General features: G+C 48.9%; 1 protein-coding gene across 1 annotated transcript in view; it reads left to right on the top strand.

Moving 5' to 3' along the window:
• pros (homeobox protein prospero) overlaps nt 1-23,729 on the top strand; it is a 250,832-nt gene that overhangs the window by 25,992 nt on the left and 201,111 nt on the right. The window lies entirely within an intron of this gene.

The raw sequence follows: 23,729 nt of genomic DNA on the forward strand, positions 1-23,729 counted from the left end.
GGAAGGCGTGCGTGCTTTGGCACACGAGAAAGGTATCGTTCGGTTTTTTTGTTCCCTTTCGGTTTGGAGGACAAAGCCCTTGTACGCGTTGACACGAAGCTCTGATTCTTTCTTTTTTTTTTGTGTGTGTGTGTGTGTGTGTGTGTGTGTGTGTGTGTGTGTGTGTGTGTGAGCCCGCTGGTCGGAAATACACGCTTCCGCATTCCTCTGGACGTGACACCCGGTGCCGGTGCTCGGTTCCGTCAGAAGTCATACACTAATCATTCATTCCGATTACTGCGGTTGGGAGAGGGAGGGGGACGCGCAAGGCGTATACGTAAATCTACGCTTCCCGCCAGAACTGGTGGTTCCCACGTATGCAATACCAATGAAAGCCCGTGTATTCCATTCGTAGCTCGTTATAGAAGATGCGTTGTCTTTGTGTTGACTTTTCGTTGCCCTCAATACGTTTTTCGTTGAGGCGCAATTGAATAGGTGTCACTATGTTAATGCAGATAGAAGATGCGTTGTCTTTTTATGGACCTTTTGGTGCCCTCAATATTTTCTCAATGTTTTCTGTTGAGGCGCAATTGAACATGAGTCATTATGTGTTAGCGAGGACAAGTTGGTACCTTTACGACAGGCACCGGCTGTGCGCGCTGACGGCGCAGACTTCGAGCTGACACGTCCAAAAGCGAGCCATTCCGTGTACTTTCTGGCAATTTGTATCGATGAAACGACCGATAAACTGCATCGTCGAGCGTTTGGAAGATCCCCGGCATGGACACTGCAATACTCGCTAAGCCAGAAACATACTAGACTTGCTCGAACTCACTCCAACTTTCGCTGACGTTCTCGATAGTAACGCTATGTACGACGTCAATGACGGTCCTTTGAAACGCCAACGTGGAACGACGCTGGGCCAACGTTTCCAACACTACTCCTGTACATTGTTCTGCTTCCTGAATCGATGGGGTTAATTGTGCTCAATCGCAACTGAGTAGCTATAATTCGGCTCTTACGATCAAGCTTTCACTCTTTTCGCAAGATCTGCAAGGAACGCTGCAAAAACTAACAGAAAAAGAAAGACACCTTAAAAAGTAAGGCAGACTAGGCTATGCAGACGTTCGCATCTTACATCGCCGTTGTCCCGGCTTGCTAAAAAAAAACAGAAGAAGAATCGAAAAGGTGAAAAAAAATAGGAAGTATTTGTTGTTTTCGGTGTACACACTTGCTTGCTCCTTGTATTCCCTCCTCCTCCTCCTCCTTCACCGTCCAGTGCACGGCGCCGAGCATGACACGTCGGCTGCGTATTCAGCAGGTGCACCTTGGCGCGCGCGCGCACACACATCCAAAAAAGTGCGTGTTCCAGCGTCTTTCGAGTCTTATTTATCCCCTGCCAACCCCCCCTCCCTCCTCCCTCGCCGCCGCCGTACAAGTCTGCTGCGTCTTGACGAGCGCGCCCATCGCCTTCGGCCCGCAAGCCGACGCCGCAGCGATGCGCCGCTCAGGCCGTTCACTCGTCGTAACTCTTCGCCGACGCATCGGCGGCGAAGGAAGGCTTTTCCTCGACGTCAGCTGCTACTGTTCTCTGCGGGCGCCCCTATGCAGTACGTTGCACGCGGCGGCAGCCACCGCAGCACCGTTCAAGGCGGCAGCGCGGCTTGTTCTTTCGATGTTGTACAGCGTTCCGTGTAGACCGCGCGGCGTTGAGTATACGTGACCGGTCGCAAGGATGCAGCCGGCTCTATGGGAGTATGTGCATCGATGCCCTTTCCTCGCGAGCGACTTGTGCGCTTGTAAACAAGTATTTTTTTCTTTTGTTTTGCGGCGCAGCTCGTCTCGATGGATTTATTCGAGACGCGGGCCACGCGGCTTGAGGTGTTCGCGACGGACGATCGTTCACCCCGTGCGAGATGGAGCGCTGAGTGGAGAAAGAAAGGGCGTATAGAGCAGGCCACAGATACGGCCGGCAGTGTCCTGTGGTTGCTTACTTCTTTCTGGTTCTTTCTTTCTTTTTTCTCCCTTCTTTTCGCAAATTGATTTTTTTAGCTGGTGCTGGGCGTCTTCACAGAGATCCCTCAGGTCAGCGTCAGTTTGTACCGCCATTACCTTAATGTTCACCAGCGTGACGCTGTCTCAGTTTCTTGCGTGTGACGTTGTGTGACGTTGTGATGGTGTTCGAGAATAAATACGTTTTCTTTTTGTCCAGCTCTCGTTTCTACTTTGGCCGTTATTTCTGGACTTGAATTTAAAAAAAAAAGAAAGGTTAATTTCTCCGATGCATTCCCTGACTTCGTTGTCTGCTTGTTTCATACTGTGACACAATGTGTGGCAGTGCTGCAGATGCTTTCAGAGATCTCCTTATTTTCTTATGTTGGCTTCTCTACCCATTTTCTCTTGCCCCTGTACAGAGTAAGGAACCAGATATGTACATTAGGATAGAGAACTGAGTGAGTAGGTTAACATAGAAGTTTACTCCGTTAACGGTGTTTACAGATATACTCAGTTTAAGAAACCTATCTTTCTTTCCCTTCTTTCCCTCTCTCTCTCTCCACAAGGCCACTTGCTTCACCAATTCCCATCGCTATTTTCGTAATCCATTACGTTATTTCAGTGTCGACCAAATGTTGAACCAACGTTGTCCTGCGTGGTAGCACTGTTGCCAATGCCAAAAAACACATTGTCCCTGCTTCATTTTTTTTTTTACTGCTGTCGCGATATTTGCAAGAGATTACTTCATTGTGTCACGACGATATGAACTATATTTTCACGTGCACGTAACAATAATTTGGCGAATTGCCAGAAGCAAGGCTGCTGCTTCGCGAGCTCGCGTGAGCTCCCGATAGCTGAGGCTGCCGCGCGCACTCGTCACGAGTGTAGGCCCGAGCTGACAACCCTGACTGACACGGGAGGGGGAGCGTTTTCGCTAACAGAACTCTCGAGTAACAAGTAGCTGCATAAAAAATGAAATAGAATAATAAGCAACGAGGACGTAACAACCGAACAAGTTTCAACAAGTGGCCCAACGGCGGAGTTTAAGAAAAGCTTGGCGGCCTCTAGTCCAGTTAAGAGAAGGAGATTCTTGATGAAGGGAAGGAAAGGTTGGGGTAAAGTGCAGCGCAGTAACTGTCTCTCAGCAGAGGACACCTCAACCGCGCTGCACAGGGTGTAGGGAATGAAAGTAGGGGGAGGTTAACGAAGGTGTAGAGAAACAGAGAGAGAGAGAAAGGCAAAGGAAAGACAGCGAGGTTAACCAGAGATTATCTCCGGTTGGCTACCCCGTACTGGGAGAGGGGAAGAGGGATGCGATAGGTGAGAGAGAAAAAAGTATAAAAAAAGAAAAAAAGAAAAAGAACCTACACACACGCACACACACGGACACACGATACACACGAACTGCTTGGGTGAATGAAGGTGTAATCGCACTAAGCACCCATCCGGACGAACGAACGCAAATAATTCCCAACTCGGGATGCAATAGGGACAATTCGCGTGACGTCAGGTATACGTCATGTTGCTGTCCTATTCGACTTCGCCGCTGAAGGTAGGCGGATAGAGGTATATACGTGCAGGGTTTCACCGTGTTGGCTTTGCCGCACATCGTGGCCTCGATGACGTCGGCTCGCACTTTCTTTAGCGGAGTTCCGAGAGGGCAAGCCGCCATCGTCTGTTTCTTCTGTATAACCTTCCCTGCCGAGTACACCGCGTGTGTGCTCCAATAGCCACGAAGCGGGATGTGTTTCCCGAGTGCAATGAAGGGATCCAAATCGCCATCTGTCCGTACATCGTCGGCAACGTACAGAACTCGCTTCCTGAACGTTACAGCGACTATGTGGCAGTCGTCGCTTCAGCATCAAGGTCCTAAAATAGCGTGCACCTTAAATAGCTATAGTACAGCTGCCAGAGCAATCTCTTCGTCAGCAACTTTCAGGGCTTACGTACGTCTTGTTCAAGGAGGGCAAAGAGAGAGAGAGAGAGAGAGAGAAATAGAAGAGAGGAAAGGTAGCTAGGTTAACCAGAGGCGCGTTCAGTTTGCTACCCTGCACTGAGAGAAAGGGTATATGGATGAAGGGGGAGAGAGAGAGAAAACAGTTTCGCGGTCTTTTAAAGGTTTGCACCGAGTCCATACACGCGGTCGCCAAGATCTGTCGATTTGAGGTACTGCAACAACGCTTTTGTGGCTTCGCAAGGTGTTCGCCAGAAGTATCCATGCACCAAATATGTCTGCCACATGAGTCGTGCTTAACCATAAACCCCAGTAGGGTACGCGTTTACCCGTAACTGTAAGTCATTTTTCGAATGGATGGTTTGCATGCCATTCTCCGAATGACGCCAGGGAAATACGGAAAATCATAAATGGTCTGTTCATATGGTTCCAGCATATCACCTTCCTCATTCCGGCATATCACCCTCTCCCTCTCCCCCAGCAAGGAAAAACGGCGCCCGCATAAAAAAAGTTCTTTTTTTTAATGAAAACATAGCAACTACAAAATGGTAGTAATGGCGGAGGGGGGCAGTAAAAAGGAGGCGAAAGTGTAAGAACTGCACGAAGTCACTCGATACTCTTAAAAGCCACGTCTGCTTTCTTTCTTTCTCGTATGACACTGAAGATGAGGGGAAAAAATGAAAGAGTATAAAAGTCTTCCCTGGGAAGCTTAGCCATACATTTCTGTTTCGCCTTTACGCCAACACAGCGGCTAGCCACAGCGTCTTTCGCCACATATGCTATGTATAATAATTTCATTGCGTTTTTCTCCCCGACCTTCTTGGCGTACATTGGCTCTTCTTCATGCAGGTTCTATGCTGCGTAATAAAGAATTAAAAAAAACATCCTTTAAGCTAGAAGACACTTATGCGTAGCTAAAAAAGTACTTGCTTCAAAGGAAAAAAGAAAGAAACATCCAGAAAGAAACAGCTTCTGGTGCCACGAACTTTCGTCTCGGTTGCGTAAGATGATCCTATCCTGCACAAGAATGAAAGAAGCTTACGCACACGAGACTGGAGAAGATGGCTATGAAAAGAAATTCCGGAGAAGAAAAAGCTCCGCGCAAGACGAGACGCTGCTTGCGTTGGCAATACAAAGGCTCGCAGGAGGCGTACCGGAAAAGATGGCTGCCTGGTAGGGCTTCCCGCGGGCCGAGAGCTTTGCCGAGTGGATATTTCTTGCCCCGTTTCACATACCGCTACGTCTGACAAAAGGCTTGCGCTAAAACTCGATATGTTCTTCATAGGATGTCTGCTGGGGACTGCGCAGAAAGTCAACAAAAAGTCAACCAAAAGTCAACAGATTGTCAGGTAATTCTTTCGTAGTGATGTGCCAGCGTGCACAGGGCTGCGCTAAGCCTGACATCAATGCACGTTTTACACGCCACTGTGCCTGACAAAAGCTCAATAGAGTCTAGTGTTTTTAGGTCTACAGACAGTCAGTAAAATCTCAATGAAGCTTGAAGTCTGTGTATTTCGAGTAGTGAGACTACGCCCACCACACTATGTGCAGTGCCTACTCAACATGACGTCAAGACATGTTTCACACACCACTATTCCCGACCTAAGCTCGCAATAAGGTTCTATACATTCTGGTCTGTTGAGGGCGACAGAGTGTCCAAAAGCTCATTAGCGTTTGAGGTGTATGTTTCGTGGGTCGTGTAAACCTTTGTACCATCAAGCATTGGCGTCGGGACACGCCTAAAAGGCTGAAAAAAAAGTCAATATACTTTCACCACTTTGTTTCGTCACACATGGCTTTTTGTACACCGCGATGTTAACAGAAGTCACTAATGGTGGCCTCGACAGATATTTACTCAGCTTAAATTTCATTGTACCTTAACAGCTATTCACGTATAGCGTCGAAAGTACTAGAGCATTCTGCGTGATACCATGGTGATGGGGAACTCCGGCTCTGCAAGAAGCTTTCTGCGAATGCTCTGATGAAATCATAGAGACAATATTGTTCTACCGACGTACCTCCTGCCCAAGATCGAGTACGGGGGCGTTGTTATCCGATACGAACTGGGTAGCGTGGTAGAAGATTCGCAACTGATTAGGCTTCCCGCGGAAAAAAAAACAATGAAAAGGCACCGCCTCTGTATTTCCCTCCATGGGCGGAACTCGTCGCTTACTTTCTTTTCCCTTAATTACGTGTTCTCATCAATAGGCGTGTCGTTGAAATCTTCCTCAATGTTCACGGCTGCTTCACTATGGAGTGGCTCCTATCATATTGCGTCCACGCTTCAATTGATAGCAGGGCATTGACAAAGGCTGTCATATCGTGCCCTTGGTGGGGCTTCATATAGGTCTGTAAACTAAATGAGACAACTGCGCGATAGTTTAATTTTTGAGCAACACCGCGGATTTGTGTCTCATGACGTTTAACAGCGCGAACTTTTTATAAGAACAACGAAAGTCGTGTGTGTGTGTGTGTGTGTGTGTGTGTGTGTGTGTGTGTGTGTGTGTGTGTGTGTGTGTGTGTGTGTGTGTGTGTGTGTGTGTGTGTGTGTGTGTGTGTGTGTGCGCGCGTGCGTGCGTGCGTGCGTGTGTGTGAACGAGAAGAAAAGGGGTTAACCGAGGGGTCCGATTTTTATTAGTCATATCATAAGAAGCCAATAAACACTGACACCAAGGACAACATAGGGTAAATTACTTGTGCTTTATGAATGAAATAAAGAAATTATAAATTAATAGAAATGAAAGCTGCTGAAAAAAGAACTTACCGCAGGTGGGGAAGGATGGTTGTGGGATCGTGCCCCACCAGCGGCACGTTTTTTCATCCACTTTCATTTCTATTAATTTATCTTTTTTTCATTTCTTAAGCACAAGTTTTTTGCTCTATGTTGTCCTTGCTGTCAGTGTTTCTTGGCTTTTTATGATATGACTACATGACTATATATATGTGTGTGTGTGTGTGTGTGGAGGGGGGGGGGGGTTAAGTTACATATAGGGTGGTTATTTTTAAGTTTCCCGGAATTCCTAAAAAATCGCCTTTTCCACCATACATACTGATAGTCCTTGACCTGCACTATTCAGAGGGGTCGAACAAAAAATACTGGCACGACAAATCGAGACTAATTAAAAATCACCAGTTAGCTTCTTAATTAATTACTTTCCGGTACGTCTTGTAATTTACGAATTCTAACCAGTGAGTCGGCAAGGCGTATCCACTTGGAATGAATTTCCAGAATGGCATCGTAATTATGCCCTACATAGCACAGAAAACTCTATATGAAACGCAGTATGCTGTGCCCGGGCACAGTTGTGAGTGTTGCTGCAGAGTCCTGGCGCAACTCGTCCTTGCAAGGCAGCCCGCTTATCTGCAGTGTTTGGCCGGACCGTGGCGTCATGCCTGCGATTGCATTCTTTCGCGCCGAAGTCTTATCTGCGAGACCAAAGGAGATACCGAGTGCGAAGAAAGTAAAGCGGACGAAACCGTTCGGAGGTCTCTCGCCCGAACGATATCACCACTTTCTCTCTTTCTTTTTCTTTCTTTTTGGGAATGTCTTTAAGCAGGTTCATTCGGAGATAAAAGTCACGCACGGGGCAACTTTACTGCAGGCGTTATCCGCAGCTTTAATCTTGCTATCATTTCGTCCCGCTAGCAATTAGTGCCTTTCGCACTGTTGGTAGTGAAGAGGAATCGAACAGAATCGTATGCATGATCAGGAAGTGGGTGCAGGTGATGTGCGACTTGGCGAACTTATAAGTGGGAAGGGGGGGGAGGTGTAAAGCCTGCCAATGCCCCGTTACAGACCCCGTCAAATCCGGCGGTTATATAAGCCGAATACTCGCAACTTGTCAGAATGTAAAGACTGAATCTGTAATAAAAAAATTTTAAGACTTAAGGAGACCCAGTGAAGATAGATAGATTCCGTACAGTCCAGCAACCGGGATTAAGAAATTGCCCACTCGGACCTGTTTTACGTGCACCCGAAAGTCAATGCGAGAGCGTTTCTGCAATACCTCCTGCACCTCTTTCTCCGAACGCGACCACCGCAACCGATAGGGAAGCGAACTCCCGACCTTGCACTCAGCCACAGAATATATATAGAAGCTTACCATATCGACCTTCGATAAGTCAAATACGCTCCAGCCTATCTGAGCCTTATGTATGCTGCCACCGCACAGAATACGTAATTTTACGCTGGGTTCTTTTGTTATAACGTAACACCGTATTTGATGAGTCGCATATCACCTTTCACTTTACACCTGTATTTCGTTTTTGTGTGTATGTGTCTGTGCTTGAAGATAAAGTGCGGTTCCGTGCGCACCTTCTAGTGCGAGCGTCGCTTTTTGTTTCGCGTTAAACCCTAACCCTCCGAAACGAAGCCATGAATATTAAATAGGAGGGGGGGCGCTTTGCCGTAACACCTAACTGCTTGTAATAGCGTCCGTAAGAGCACGCGACGCTTTGTGTGCACACACGATATCCACACACACACACGAAAGGGCAATACTACGGGCCTGCCGCACCACGAAATATTAAACGTCGAACTCGGAGGGGGAATAAAACGAAGGACAAGACAAAGAAAGGAATCGGTAATGTAGCGCATTGTGCCGAAACCTTGCCCTGCAGTTTTACTATTGTCGTTTCCGCTGTACAGCATAGCGATGAGGGAAGAAAGATCCAGCCGGCCAGACGACGGTATAATTGCGGAGTAATAAAAGAATAGCGGCGCTATGTACATATACATGCATATCCGCCTGGCTCCCAGATCGCTCTGAAGACCGTCTCCTCCCGAAACCACGCTTACCCCGGTGCCTCTGCATCGCAGATCGGTGTCATTGTTCCAAGTGTGCCCCTTTCTGGCAGCTTCCTTTCTTTCTTTCCCATTCAACAGAATCGCAGCGTTCCCCAATTCGCCCCCTTCCCCCTCTCCCCTGACCAGCCAGGCTTCGGCTTCTTTCAGCACGACTTTCTTAGCGGATATAACCTCCCGAATGAATTCAGTTTTCTTCCTTCTTCTTGCTCGGAGGTCGGGCTCTGTGCCGTAGTACGGGGAACGTGCCACCAATGTCAATATATGACGACGTCCCGCAGCCACCGGGGTGAGGAGGAGTGAGGAGGAGGGGGGGGGTCTTTTACGCGGCGCTTAGTCCAGATAAGTCTCGTCGCGCGCGTGTCCTTTTCCTCGGGTTCAAGTCGCGTTAAATCGCTCCCATTGTTTTCTGGCGAGCGAGCCGTGCGCGCTGCCTTGAGAGCATTGTCAGTCGAATGAGCACGGCCGCGCGACGCTTTTATCCCCCCTCGAGGCTTACGAAGGTCTTTACAACGTGTCCCGACAGGACGGAAGTGCGGTCCGCGGATACCTTGCCATTGTTTCCTCGAGCTAACTTCGTCCCTTTACTTCTGCTGCATTTCTTTCCAGCCGGGAAAAAAAAATGACAAAGAAAGTCCCGGCGTCTACAGAACGTGCTTAGAAGACGTTTTACTTTAGTCGACGTGTATGTGAACTTTAGAACTGTTAATTAAAACTATACGTATTCTGTTCACTAGTCGTTGTTTCACACTTTAACGCCGTTTGGTGCACATCCGTCAATCAGGAGAAATAGTCGGTGCCGCCAATCGGCACCAGCATCGCACTGAACACAGATTAAATAAATATGTTAATATAGGAAGGCTGTGCACACCCTTTGAAGTTATGGCTCGGACATTTTGTCAATCATTTGTCAATTAATTATTTTCGCCAAAGATTTATTTGTCAAAGGCAGATAGAAACCTCGAATTGAGGCCCATGCCTGAGGTGTTATGCGCTTTGGAAGATGTGTTGTGCTTATATAATGCGGTGGCACACATTTGCTTCAATATTACCGCCACAGTTCGTACAACTACACCGTGTAAGCAGTGAAACAGTCGCTGCTGTCGCAGGTGCAGTTGTGCGAAAGGTTGCAAAACAGCAGCTCCCCCTCACCCCCTGAAATGAAACACAGTACAAGAACGCATCTGTTTGCTCCCCAACAATAACTTGTTAAAAAGATGAATTCCGGAGCTCAATAGGTTCTCAATAGCCCTGCAGTGTAAGGTTCACTCAATACGCTACTTCGTCAATCACACTTTAAATTTGTTATGATTCCCTGACTGAGTACATCACGGAGAAGTCGTGCTGGACACGCATTTTCTCGCAAGTTATCTACGTTATCAATTTAACCGAACGTAAAGGGCTTCCTGAAGTCTGGAAACCGAGTGTCACCGCCGAGGTGGAGACGCGGGGCCGATTAAGATCAACCTGAACACATAATGCACCAAAATGAGTTCATACCACGGAGCAAATCGCTTCCTCCAACGTCTCACTCGCGCTATCCTAATCTCCGCATCCCCTGCCCTGTTCGGGAGCGGAACACATCGTAGGCGAGGCGACCACCCGGGTCTTGGAATCCGGTAACCCCGCGGCAGAGTCTACGCGTCCTGTCAGTGCGGTAATGGTCTCATAGCGCGCGGCCGTGCGCCAAAGATCGGACCGGGCGTCGCAACTATACAGGCGCCGAGCGGAAAGAGACCCAGTTTCCCACCGACGGTCCCCTCGTATCCCTATCCCTTTCCCTATACGCACGTGCGGAGGGGCATACACACGCCGACTTCGCGCTCAAGCGACCATCAATCCTGGTCCCGTCTGCTCGCAGAAAGCTTGCCCTCCTCTCGTCTGCTGCGCCGCCGTAACTACGCCGCGGTTCTGCCAGGCTCTACTGTGCGTTCACCCTTATGTGCAGCGCGACTGAACAACCGTTACTGCGGAAAGCGCGGGAAACCGGAGCTGGCTACCGGTGACGTGGGAGCAGCGCGCACTGATTGGCTGCCGCCGCCTAGCAGGAGGAGCAGGGGGAGAAGGGGAAAGGAGGCCGAGGGCAGGGGGAAGAGAGGCGCGACGGGCTTGTTTTAAGCGGAACCGGAAATACGAGTCCCAAAACTTTAATTTCCTGCAAAGAACCGCGACGCTCGGGCACAAGCAGCTCGCAAACTCCCGTGTGGGTGCACGTGTGTGTTCGCGAACGGTATCGGCGCGCTTTCTTCCGAAGCTTGCGTCGCGAGGCCTCTCTCCGGCAGCTCCTTTTCCGCCCGCCCGCAGACCGCTTCTCGCCCCCTTTCTCCAACGGCGGCCTGGTTTTGCGCCGGCAGCCCACGCTGTGCTTGTCATTAGAAGTGTCTAGTCGCTGTTCTACTTCGGCGGCTCGCGCTACGACAGGGAGTGTGCTGGGCGGGAAGTTCAGTTCCCTCGCGTTTCGATGCGAACGTTTGCCCTCTCAGATCTGCAGCTTCTGGTGACGGCGTGTTTAGCCGGCTCCTTCAGTCACGAGAGTCTGCCTAGTCATGTGAAAATTGAATCAAGATGGTCAAGTTACAGACTTTGCGTCTATTGCTTTACCTTCTATGCGGACGTGCTGTCGTTTCTATATAAAGTGTGCAGACTCTCTATTGACAAGATCATCAACGAGTTTTGTTTCCTTGATCTATTGTGGTCGATAAACTTTTCAGCGGTGTGTTTGCGGAAAATGTTGACCTTAAACAGCCGAAAAACTCATTCAGACTCGCGAAACAGCCTGCCCTCATCAAAATGATTCCATAGGCAATCTACAGGTTGCGCATAAACGACACGTCGACTTCTTTGTCTTCTATGAACTACTCGTCCTCATTTATGACATGGAAAAACCTACAAACTGTCTGTCGAGGACGTCATGAACAAGCCTGATTTGTAAATAGCGTAGTCCATAGATTTTTGAGCGGGTATACCTTGCAGCAAGTCTCTAGACCTTAGTCGACAAAAAAAGTGTAAGACGTACCCATAGATAACGACAAGCTATTGACATCGCAGAACGATGTCTACAAAACTACTAGTAGACTGGCTGTAGTTACGTTCCGCGTGTACCGCATTGTTCCACCTCCGCGCATAGCGCCAAACGGGACGCCGGGGCGCGAGCTTTCTCGCGCCATCGCAGCTCACGAGGCGGCGGCCTCCCCGCGCCGGGAATAGCGTCAGCGTAGCTTCTGCCGGATTAGTACGGCTTCCCGTGGAGTTGAGACAAAGAGGCGTTGTGCTATAGCACCTTCCTGGCCTTCACCTCCCCCCTCGACAACACTTCCACCCACCCGCTCCCTCTTCTCCAACCCTGAGCCGCAGATTTTTCTGCTGTTCCCGGCCACTTTGGCTCGATCGGGTTGTGAGAGGGCGCTCTTCACGCTCTTTCGCTCTTTTTTCTTTTTCCGCTCGCCTTGGCGAACGAGGGGGCCGCCGAATTCCGTACAGTGCGACGAAAGCCATGACGGGGGTTAGTGTGTGTACACAACCGCTGGAATGAATGCCCGCGATCGAAAGGCATACGGCACTTCGTCAGCGTCGGTCAGCCTTATAAGCTCCACATTTACGTGAACTCGACACAGTCGGGTCGAGTCGGCTTGTCGGGTCGAAGACCGGTTATGGGGCCTATGCAAACGCTGACGGGTCGGGACGAGCGGGCAGAGAGGCGAGTTTGATCAGCACACCTGCAAAGCGGATGTTGGGTCGCCCAACCCGCTTGGCACGACGCGTGCATACGAGTCGAGCTTCGGTAAGTCGACCGCAAGTCGAGCTTCGGTAAACTCGACTTCTGAATCGACCCGCTCGCGTCGAGTGCGCGTCAACGACACCATAGACACGTGTGTGATGCAGTCTGTAGATTGTCTGTGTAGACTTCAGGAGCGCTGGTCTGCTTCTTATAGGCTTCTCTTCTGACTTGCCCCTTCAGCGTCAGCGCACGTCGTGCACTGCACTGAACTCTCGAAAAAGAGCACGTGCAGAATCGTCGACGGGAGCGTGTGTACACGTATGTATAGCCTCATCCTGCTGAGCCGGCAGGCTATCTGGTGTCGGCGAATCAGCGGCGAAACTCTTCATTAGAATGAGAATAAGAATGGGGTTTTTCGACGGCTTTTCGCGTCGAAAGCTCCCCTCTTCCTTCGCCTCCCCCTCCCCCTACTCCTCTTCTCCGTCTTCCCTTCCGCATGCTCCAGTGGTTCGCTGAACGCGAAAGGCGACAAAGGCGAGGATAGCAGAATTAAAGGTGGAATCACTAGTAATCTTGTTTTTGTTTCTGTTCATCCTTCCTTAGCCTTCGGCTTCCCCGCAGCCTATGTTTTGCTTTTCTGAAAATTTCGCTAGCTTTCCCCTCTGTTTTGTTTATTGTTGAAGAGAAGCAAGAACTTTCCGTGTTTTATTCAATAGTTTTCTTCCCCTATCGGATCTTTACTCGTTGTAATGCTGTCGCTGAGTCTTTCAGCTTTAGCCGCGCTGTTGACACGCGTCGCATTATCGCCAGCAGCCGTGATACAGACGAGCCTCTTTGACAGGCTCAACCGGTCGTTGACATAAACACCATCTGCCCGACGATGCGGCGGAAAGGTTTAGGGGAGGCACTGTGACGGCGATGATTACAGTGATGACGATGACGACAGTGTGACGACAATAACGTACGACGGCGATGAATGCCTACAATGCTGATTGATGTCGAATATAGCAATGGCGGTGACTATGACGTCAGCGTAACAACGACAACGCTGTAGGTTCAGGTCAACAGTGCCACGACGATGACTGTGGGGCACGACAGCCGAAAGCACGTCGTGGACCCGGGATTATATCCTGGACATTGACCCAATTCCGCCATGTTGTCGAATTGGCCGCCTCGTCAGCCCTGATTGGCCCGGATCAGGCCCAGTGGCGCTGCTACGGCCTCTCTGATTGGCTCGAAATGCCGCCATTGCCAAATCTGCCAATATGGGGGAATTTTAGGATGTCCTGAATGGCAACCCCGGTATCGAATCCTGAGTGAACCCTGGCCGATCCCCCTTCTCAGGGGGGGGGGGGGGGAGGGGGGCAGGGGCGTGATCTTCTGCTACAAATGCATGATGATAATGATGATTATGAAAACGAAAATGCGAGACATGCCAAAAAATTTGGGTGTAGGGCGTGAACAGCTGTAGCTCTCAAATTTATTTATACAGGAATCTTGTTGCAAACTTGCGAATTATCCGTTTAAGTATCACAGAAGAAACTAAAAAAAAGAAATAACAAGAAATGAAAGAAGCAAGAAAGGACAGGGCGAAACAAGGGAATAAATACATAAAGGAAAGAAGGAAAAATAAACCATCGAGCGGCGTATACTGTCGACAAAGAACGAAGTCCAAGTACCCGGAATCCGTAAGATGGCCCCTTTCCTACGTAGTTAGGTTTTTCGTACGGAGATCAATCGGGTGAACATCTGATTATAACCGGGTGAATAATTGTCAGCTCTCATCATGAGGGAGTCTCTCACAGTTCCGGAAATCAAGGTGAAGGCTGTGGCCTCTGAATCCACTTAATTTGACGAGACACGATTTTATAGTTTCCGGTTTGAGGCCACTTGCTCTAACTTTCTTTCACGACTTTCCACATAGTATACTTCCGTACTTTAGTGTTTCGTGCCTTCCAACACTTCCTTTCCGTCTTCCTTTTACGCTGCTCATTTCTGTTCCACGACCCAACTTTCGGGACAATCGATGCAGTCGCGCACGGATGCCGATAAGGCGATTGCGCAGACACCGTTCAATTTCTTTAATCGGCGGTGCTTGTCACCCACGCAATACGCTTGCCTCTCTGACTGCAAAGCCTCTTCTCAAGGCCTTCAATTACGCGCGCCTTCTTGCGTCCTCTAATTTCGCGTGGAGGCAATTCGCCACGTCAGGTATACGCGCGCAGGGGCTTAGCTCTGCAGAAGCCCGAGACTCGCAACAACGTTGCAGGCCAAAGCGCCGTAGCAAGTTGGAAAGAAATGTAATGACACAAAAGCAAAAACGCGAAACGGGAAACCGCCTCGAAACTAATACCCACCAAATGCGGGGCAGGCAAGTATAGCGTCGTTCCCTGCGTTGCATGTCGCAGCAGCTTTTTCTACAACGACGACAACGCAATTCGGGAAGAAATGGATTCCTTTTCTCCCCACTGAGCGCACACACACACACTTGCCGGTCCCCTTTCGGTGACAGTCGGGTGGGAGGTGGTAGGGAATAAGGCACGACGGGAAAGAAGACGGGATGAGGCGAATCGAGAGGGCGGAACGCGCGCGTATCGGCAACTCGGCTCGGCTCGGCTCGGCTACGGAAACAGAGGCGCCCCTTTTCTTTCTCTCCTCCGAGAAGAAGGAGGCAGGCAGGCAGCAGAGACACGCATTTTAATGACACTGCCGCGGGCTGCGCTAATTTCCTGTCCGACGGGAAGTAGCGGTTCGCGCGGCGGGAACCATTTGCATTGATGCCTATCTGCTGCTCGGCAGACTTCCCTATATACAGCGCGGCCAAGGAGAAAAAGGGGGAGGGGGAGAGGAAGATCGGGACGACGGGACGTAACGGTTAGCCACGGCCAAGCAAACTCGATCCCTTCTTTCTTCGGCTCCCTGGTCTCTCTCTCTCTGTCTCTGTCTCACTCTCTGCCTCGTCGTCGCCGTCGCCTCCTCCCACGCGCCTGGTGATGTGCACGCCGCACACAACCGCCCCGGGAGAGTCATTTGCACGCGCTCCATCACTAATGAAGTTTGGCCAACGCCTTCTCCCAGTGTGCGTGCGTGTGCGCGCGCGCTCGCGTTCGCGGTGGCTGCAGCGAAGGAACCGATGATGCTGCGGGATCGGCCGCAGCCCTCTTTTTGCGAGCGCTCACCTCACCGGAGGCTGTGTATGGAGTACGTACGGTGACGCTCTTTTCGTGGCCGCTGTGACGGCAAGACCAGAGAGAAAGAGGGACTGTCTTCTGCGCCTCTAATAGGCCCCTGCATGTGTCGCCGCTGGTGACGAGCCTTTCCCGTCGGAGCTCTCTTCATCGCCGGCTGCTCTGACTCGCTTTTTGAGCGAAGCGAAAGCGAACGACTTTCTCGTGGTTTCATGCTTTCCGAATCGTCAAGTGACTGGACCTCCGCGATGAAACGGACGCTCAAACAGAGCTCCACAAATTTGGCGAGTTCGGTTACATGCAACCCGCATGGTGTTGTTCAACAACTTCGGCGTTGCACGTTTGTGATGAAGCCATTGAATGTCACGCTCTCTTATATCAATAGACCGAGGACCTTTAGAGATACCTAAGAGCCAACTACAGTTACGCAGGTCGTGATTTTATACTTCATTATGAAGAAAAGGCGTGAGCTCACGGGCACCATACCGCGTGTCCCAGGTAATGTGGTTAAATAAAATAATTATATTAAATATATAGTCCAAGATATGATTGTAAGAACTACGCTGTTAGAACGTGACATAGGTCTAACTATCGAACAGCGGTGGATTTATGATCCTATTTTGCACCACATTTTCTAAATCTTTCGTTTTAAAACAGCTTCGCTAAAGTTACCTTGGACACCCTCTCCCTCTGTCTCTCTCTCTCTCTTTGTCTATATATATATATATATATATAACAGCCAGTGGCGTAGCCAGAAATTTTGTTCGGGGGGGGCTACGCCACTGGCCCTACGTGTGTACATATATATATATATATATATATATATATATATATATATATATATATATATATATATATATATATATATATATATATATATATATATATACGGGGCCAGTGGCGTAGCCAGAAATTTTGTTGTTGCATTTAAAAGTTTAATTCTAGTGACTACTGCTTTCAAATTTTTTATTTAGGTGGTCAATTATTTATTAAAAATTGGCCAAATCGAAAATTTTCAGAAAACGAAGCTATCAAGTTTAAAACTCCGTGACTCAACAATGAAAAATGATATCACAATTCTGTGAATTGCATCTAATAGTACATCTACAGCGGACAAAATGGATATGTTACACATGATTCTCAAAAAAATTTAATATTGTGGAAATACGGCTTGTGCAGAACCCTTGTACACAACGTAACCAATTCACGTAAAATACAAATTGACATAGCAAACTTGCCCCCTTTGACTGTTATAATAGATGCCGTTTACAGAACCACAGTGTCTGTTATTCATGCATAGCTATTAGTTTGTAAACGTCGTGCTTCTATATTTTCAAACTTTCGAATTTTTCAAAATATTTTAAACAACATTCAGGCCCTAAATCGAAGTTGTATTTCCAACAGAACTAGGATTTAACTTTCTCTCTCAAATGCAACGAATTTCAGTAAAAGCGATTAGCAGGATTATCTAAGAAAAGGGTTTCTGCGTTTTACAAGTATTTGAATAGGTCGCGTCGGATTGGGCCCGAGCTAAAGCTTCCTCTTAAACAATTTGTCAAGGGATCAAATACATGAATAACTGCATTGTCATTGCCAAAGATGCTGCAAACGAATTCTTGAACGCTACGCACAGTCAAAACAATAAAATGTGTATTTCTTCATAAAAGAATATACTCGTATGTGCCAAAAATATTGCCCAAAATAACTGTTATCAATGCTTCCATATTTTTGTCTATTTAAGTAAAGAAAATATCACACGAACTTTAGAACTATATCAGTTCGAAACCAGGAAAGCAGTGCATGCCACTGATATGAAAAATTAAAAGGCAATGAACTGAACAAGTTGAGGACAAATATGTTAATGAAACTTTGTCATGCAAGAACCGTGCTTACATTCTTGTATATATGCAATGGCCAGTGAAAAATCTCAATGACGCTGTAATTTGTTTTAATGTATTACGCAGAAGCAGCTGTCACCGGTCGTGTATCGTGAGTAATTGCACCGAAATCAGTCGCAACAGAGGGCACGTATAAAAAGCAGGAATTCTGCAAGATATACGAGGGCAAGTCAAATAAATGTGAGCCAACAACGAGGTACTTCTTTTAAAAGTAGTCTTCATGAGAATTTAGACATTTGTCCCATTGACTAACGAGTCGCGTGATTCCCGTCTTATAAAACTCCTTGGGTTGCTGCTTCAAAAAGTCTGTATCTGGTTCCCTTGAGCTGTTTTTTCCATTGCCCCAAAATGTAGAAGTCGCAAGGTGACAGGTCTGAGCTGTATGGCGGATGCTGAAGCGTTTCCCACTTGAATTTTGCCAGTTTTGTATTAACCACATAAGCGACCTGGGGACAGCCATTGTCGTGGAACAAGATGACCCCATTCGTCAATTTTCCACGTTGTTCCTTCTTGATTGCGACACACTGCCGTTCTGGCGTTTCACAATATCGGAAACAATTGATAGCCTCTCAAGATTTAGCAAATTCTATCAGTAATGGACCCTGACGACCGAAAGAAAAGTCAACAACACCTTTCCAGCGGAAATGATGGCCTTTGCGTTCTTTGGGCGTGTAAATTCGAATGTTTCCACTGTAAGCTTTGCCGTCGTGTTTCAGGCTCGTAGTAGTGGCACCAAGGTTCGTCCCCGATCACAATTGCAAACATGAATTCATCATCCTCATTGTGATAACCGATCAGATGAGTCAAGGCAGCGCGAAAGTACTCCGTCTTCTCGCTATGGATCAAAATCTTGGGGATCCATTGCGCTCCAAAGAGCCGAGAACTGAGAAGCTCATGAATTAAGGCGTGAACCGAACCGTGACTGATGTTCAGACGGTCTGCCAGTTCATCGATGCTTATTCTCCGTTCTTGTTTCATCAGCTCATGAACCTTTGAAATTGTGTGGGGGGTGATTGCACGATGGTTATGGCCCGGCCTTGGAATGTCTTTACAACGTCCTTTGAACCGTTTGCTCCAACGCTTCACAGTGGTCAATGAAATGCCGTGTTCAACGTAAACGGCAGCCATACGGCGATTAATTTCTGTTTCGGAAACACCTTTAGCTGTCAAAAACTTCGCGACACCTAGCTGTTCAACTTTTGAAGTGCCCATTATGTGACGCAACCATATTCAACCCAGTGTATGAGAGCATTAAAGAACATTTATCTTCACACCTGTGTGTCACTTTTGTAAATGAGACATGCCGTTCTCCTACGCGCATGCCTCGCAGATAATGAACCGAACCATTATTGCGTGGTTAGGGTAGGCGCACTTTCATTTGACTCGCCCTCGTACATTAGAAATGCAAAGATACAATGGGATATACAAATGTGAAAATACGGCTTGATAAAGGACAAAAAAAGTGTCACTGGAAACATAGTTCACTGCATGTATACACAGAACATCGCAACAAGATATTTAAGTATACGTATAAGTCTCCGATGAGTCTATGTATGTAAGAAAAAGTAACTGTATGTAATGCGTCAAACAAGGCAAATAAACATGTTGCACAATCATAGATACACAGAATCCTGGATTCCGCCCCGATTCCATCCACTCCCCCCGATGTATTGCGTGCGACGGAAGGCGGCGCGCTTGCTCCCCGCTTTTCTCCTTTGCGCACACAAGACTAAGCCACCATCGTCGGCTCACCCATTCCACCTCCCCCCCTACGCTTTCATTCGCACATACAGCATGCAGCGCGTGGTCACGATTTTATCCCCCTTGGACTTTATACGAAACATGAGGGCGACGGCGACGGCAGGAATGCGCCTGGAGTGTCCTTATAATTGCTTTCGCAATAATATAATAAACGTATCCGGCAACTGAAGCGTCCCGTCGCCCATTACTTTCCGCAAAAGAAGTATCAAAATCGAACTTTCACCATGCGACAATTCGCTGCGCCGCAACAATGTATTTTTTTTCTGTGAGGCGGAGGCACCGAAATGGAAAAAAAAAACGCATAGGAAAGTATGTTGGTCAGAATCGAATGCCTACATCGGGCACCTAATGGGGCTACAGAATTAATACCGAAGAAAACATGAGACGATTGGCCCACTGAGATCCATACGCATATTGCTCAGTATCATACACCGGCGAAACAAGACTTTCCGGAAAGGTTCCGCTCAAGGAACGCGGTGCAATCCTTCGAGTCCCCACAGTGATGGCGGCGAGCGACCATTGTTTCTTTTTTCTCGTCTGCTAGCCAGAAAGCTTTCAAAACTCTGTCAGGTGAAAATCCGCTCGGCCAGAGCAAACCGAATGCCCACCGAAGTGCACCGCGCGGTGGTCGGGGCCGTACGAGAAAAACATATGCACTCTGGCTCGCTCTGGCAGCCCGCGGGTAGGGTAGCGAGAACAAAGAAATTGAAGAGGCTCAATGTGTTCTCGGCGAATAAAAGTCAAAGTAGAAAAAATAAATAAGAACGTAGTTACTTTGGCTGGCTTTAGTGTCTTGACATGGTTGTTCTGGCGTAGGTTAAAAAGTGTTGATACTTTTTTATGTGACATGACGGCACAAATGAACCACCCCAACACATCGTCTCATTGGACCTCGCTGCGTGCTTTGTCAACTCGTCTGCTAGTGTGTTGATTTGGCTTGTCCCGTTGTATGTTCCGATGTAAGACTTTAGAAAAGTCAATGGACCTTTGGCGTCAAATGTTTATAACAACATTAAACCAACAAAGTTCCGCAATTGAAAATTTAAAGCACAACTTTGGAAATGTCAATGCACGTTTCACATCAAGAGCTTATGAGATTTATACCCATAAAGTTCCGCAATTGATATCCATGCGCTCCATAGATTCCATGGCCTCAGTGAGATGCCGTGGCGAGCCCGCTCACCATCAAAGCGCCCTTGAAACTTTGTGTTCGTATGGGACTGCTTGGCGTTATGTGACTGCCGGTGTATAGGCATTGCCACGAAATCCAGCCCGAGTTCGCAATCTTCGCGGTTAAATGTCTTTTCGAGCGTCAAAAAGACATTCTAGACAAAATCCAGAGTGATTTCCGGCGCCGGGAGTCGCTTTGGTCAGCGGTGCATGGACAGCACGAAAAAATTTCGGGGGGGGCTGAAGCCCCATAAGCCCCCCCCCCTGGCTACGCCCCTGATAACAGCTTGGCTACAAGTTAGCTAGGACATCCCCCTATACCTTGAGAAGGTCAAAACGCTGCGCCATGTACGTCGCTTTGCGGGATCTACACGGCATTGCAGCAGCGCCAGTGATGTTCGCGCGCGGATGTTTCTCGGTTTCGCGGTGTTACTCACTCCAGCGGCGACTGCAAACAGCGGCGCGCAAGCGCTCGCCTCAGCTAGCGTTCCGAGGAATCGAAACATGGCGAGCTGTATGCAACGCGGTGGTCGCACGCGCATGCCGTACGCGCGGGGAGGAAAACCGACGTCGTCGGCGCTCAAGTTTCTATCGACTCGTTTTGCAGCGAACGGGGCCTGCGTATGTGAGGTCAAGGAACTGGTCCGCAGCCGCCTGGGCAAACAAGGAAACAGCCACACCAATATATAATGTCATCGCTAAATCTTTACCACCGAGTCATCACTAAGTTGGCGCAGGCATTCGTAGAGCCTGTCCACCTGGCTCTGGCGAGAGAGAGAGAGAGAGAAAGTAAGGACAGGAAAGGCAGGGAGGTCGACCAGGAGAGCATCTGGTTTGCTACCCTACACTGGGAATGGGGGAAAGGGGAATAGAAAGAGGAAAAAGGGAGAGAGTGAGCACTGAGTGCGTGGGGGGAGGGACACTCTGCACATGGACACTATATAAACGGTCTCTTAAACCGGTGCACCTCAAGTATTGCACTAATGGCGAGAATGCCAATTACACGTTATGCAGCTACAGGAGGACGGCAACGTATGCCGCAGCCACCATGCAGTGTAACCAGTCGATGCGACACCTGCCGAGTATCAGTACGAAAGCCACCGGGACCACGGCGAGTCAGTATTCGACGCGCTTGCATCAGGACCGCATTAAGCAGGCTGACGTTCGTTATACTGCAGCTACTCAGTATACAACAACGGCTCAGACAAAAAGCCACCAGCACCACAGGCTGTCAATACGGCAATCAACAGTATGCCAAAACTACAGTCAGTACAACTGCCACTCGGTCCGTATAGTAATTGAAAGGGCAGTTCTTACTATATAGAACGTCGGTACACGACCGCTACAAGACGCAGCCAGTCAGCACTGGAGCTGCCAGAACTACATTATACCATGATGGCCATCAAGACCATGGTCTTCGAAATGAGGCCCATTACGGCAGACCACCAACTATATACGAAGGGTGACAACTGTATACATACGTTATGCACTATCACCCACAAGCACAAGCCAACGGTGCCACAATCGTCAGGACAAAAAGCCGATGCACTGGAGGGGGAGGGGATGGGCCAGCGCATTCGACTTCTGTCTTAACAACCCCTGCCCCGTCGCATTTGGCTATACTGCACGCTTTTATTGAGGAACATTGATGGGCTTCACGGCTGTTTGCCGGACCTCCGGTGTAACGAAAGGCGAGCGCTGCGGCAGAGACAAGGGCATTGCCAGGCAGGCACGCCGCCACGCACGCACACACAAACACACACGAGAACAACAAGAGCATCAAGCAGCCGAGACCGGAGATAGCGATAACTCAGTCCGGCACAAAGAGGGCGGTAATTTAATTAGGGACCCGAGAGGGACCGGGGACAAACAAGGAGCCGGCGTGCCCTGCGTCCCCCGCGGAGAAACGAAAGAAAACGCGGCAGGACCGTCCCCTCCGCGTAATGAATGCAGGCCGCGACTCCTTGCGAGTTTTCCTCCGAGTTAAATTAAGGCTTCCGCAGTTCCACCAGAGTGTATACCGCGGCGCGTGGTATACGGGTGCACGTGCGCCTTGCTTGCTTTGCTGCGTTCTTGGCCCGGCAATCTAGTACACACACGCGCGCGCACTCTGGAGATAGGATGCTCCGGGGTTTCGGGTGTCTTGACCGAAGCCACCTCTGACGACGACGTATAGTTTATACTGTACGCTCAAACGGAGGGGGCATGTGAAACTGGACTTTTTTGTTTCCTCGGCTTGGAAGTAGGGAATGCGAGTTGCCTGTGCAGATAAGAAGGGGCTGTGGGTGGGCAATGCCGGCCGAAAGGGGTGGTGCAATGACAGCGCCTGGCCAGGCGGACATTAAGACGACGTCGTGCTCGTTAGGCTCACTTCGCACACACGTGCGAGACACGGAGTTGCCTCGGTCGTTCGTTCCTTCCTTGCAAGTTGGCTCGAGTCGTTTCTCTTAACACTTCGCCGTCCTCGTTAGCGCCGTCAAGACGTCGTGAAGTCGACGAGTTACGTTCGAGTCAGAGTCGGCCCGTTTGCAGTGTCCCTCGATCCATTTACCTGTAACGAGAACGAATAAATAAATAAATAAGTACAGAAAGAAAGCTACAGTTCTTGTGGAAGCCTCCACAAACTTTTCTCCAGATGCTGTCAACACTCGAAGCGTTATAGAGTGCCACAAAAGAGGACGGTTGTTGGCTCGTTAGGACCTTCTGTATACTTCTTGAGGAAGAAAGCTACGTGAAGTCTTCGTTTGTCCCTGAATGATATTGCACGTAATGATAATGGAAAACAATAATAAAGGGAAAATAGTAAATAGCAGTAAGTTCTTAATGGCTGCAGGACCTGGTCTTAAGAGGACATCATGACTAGAAGCGTTAAAGCGCCACAGAGGTGCAGTGCCCTTCGGACCCTATACCAACTTAACCCAATCAAAGTTCTCCTTCCGAGTGGCCTGCGTGTGGCAGCAGGCGTGTGCTAATTTGTTTCAGTCACTGCGTACTTGGGTGAAGAAACAGCGCCTTAAAGCAGGGCTACAGAACTCGACACATAAGCGCTGCAAGAAAGAGGAAAAAAGCTCTTCAAACCAGTATCACAACAGACGACACACACGACCGCGTGCGCCGTCTGTTCCTGCTCCAAAGCACTTTTAAAGCACGCGAATGCAGATCGTTTGCTATAGTCCTGCGGACGTATTCTCTCACGGTCACTTTCGGACGCATCGCTTTCAGTGAGCGCTCATCAGCTGGTCGAGCAAAACCGCTCGATTGA

This window comes from Dermacentor albipictus, chromosome 7 (assembly GCF_038994185.2).
Source record: "Dermacentor albipictus isolate Rhodes 1998 colony chromosome 7, USDA_Dalb.pri_finalv2, whole genome shotgun sequence".
Classification (NCBI taxonomy): Eukaryota; Metazoa; Arthropoda; class Arachnida; order Ixodida; family Ixodidae; genus Dermacentor; species Dermacentor albipictus.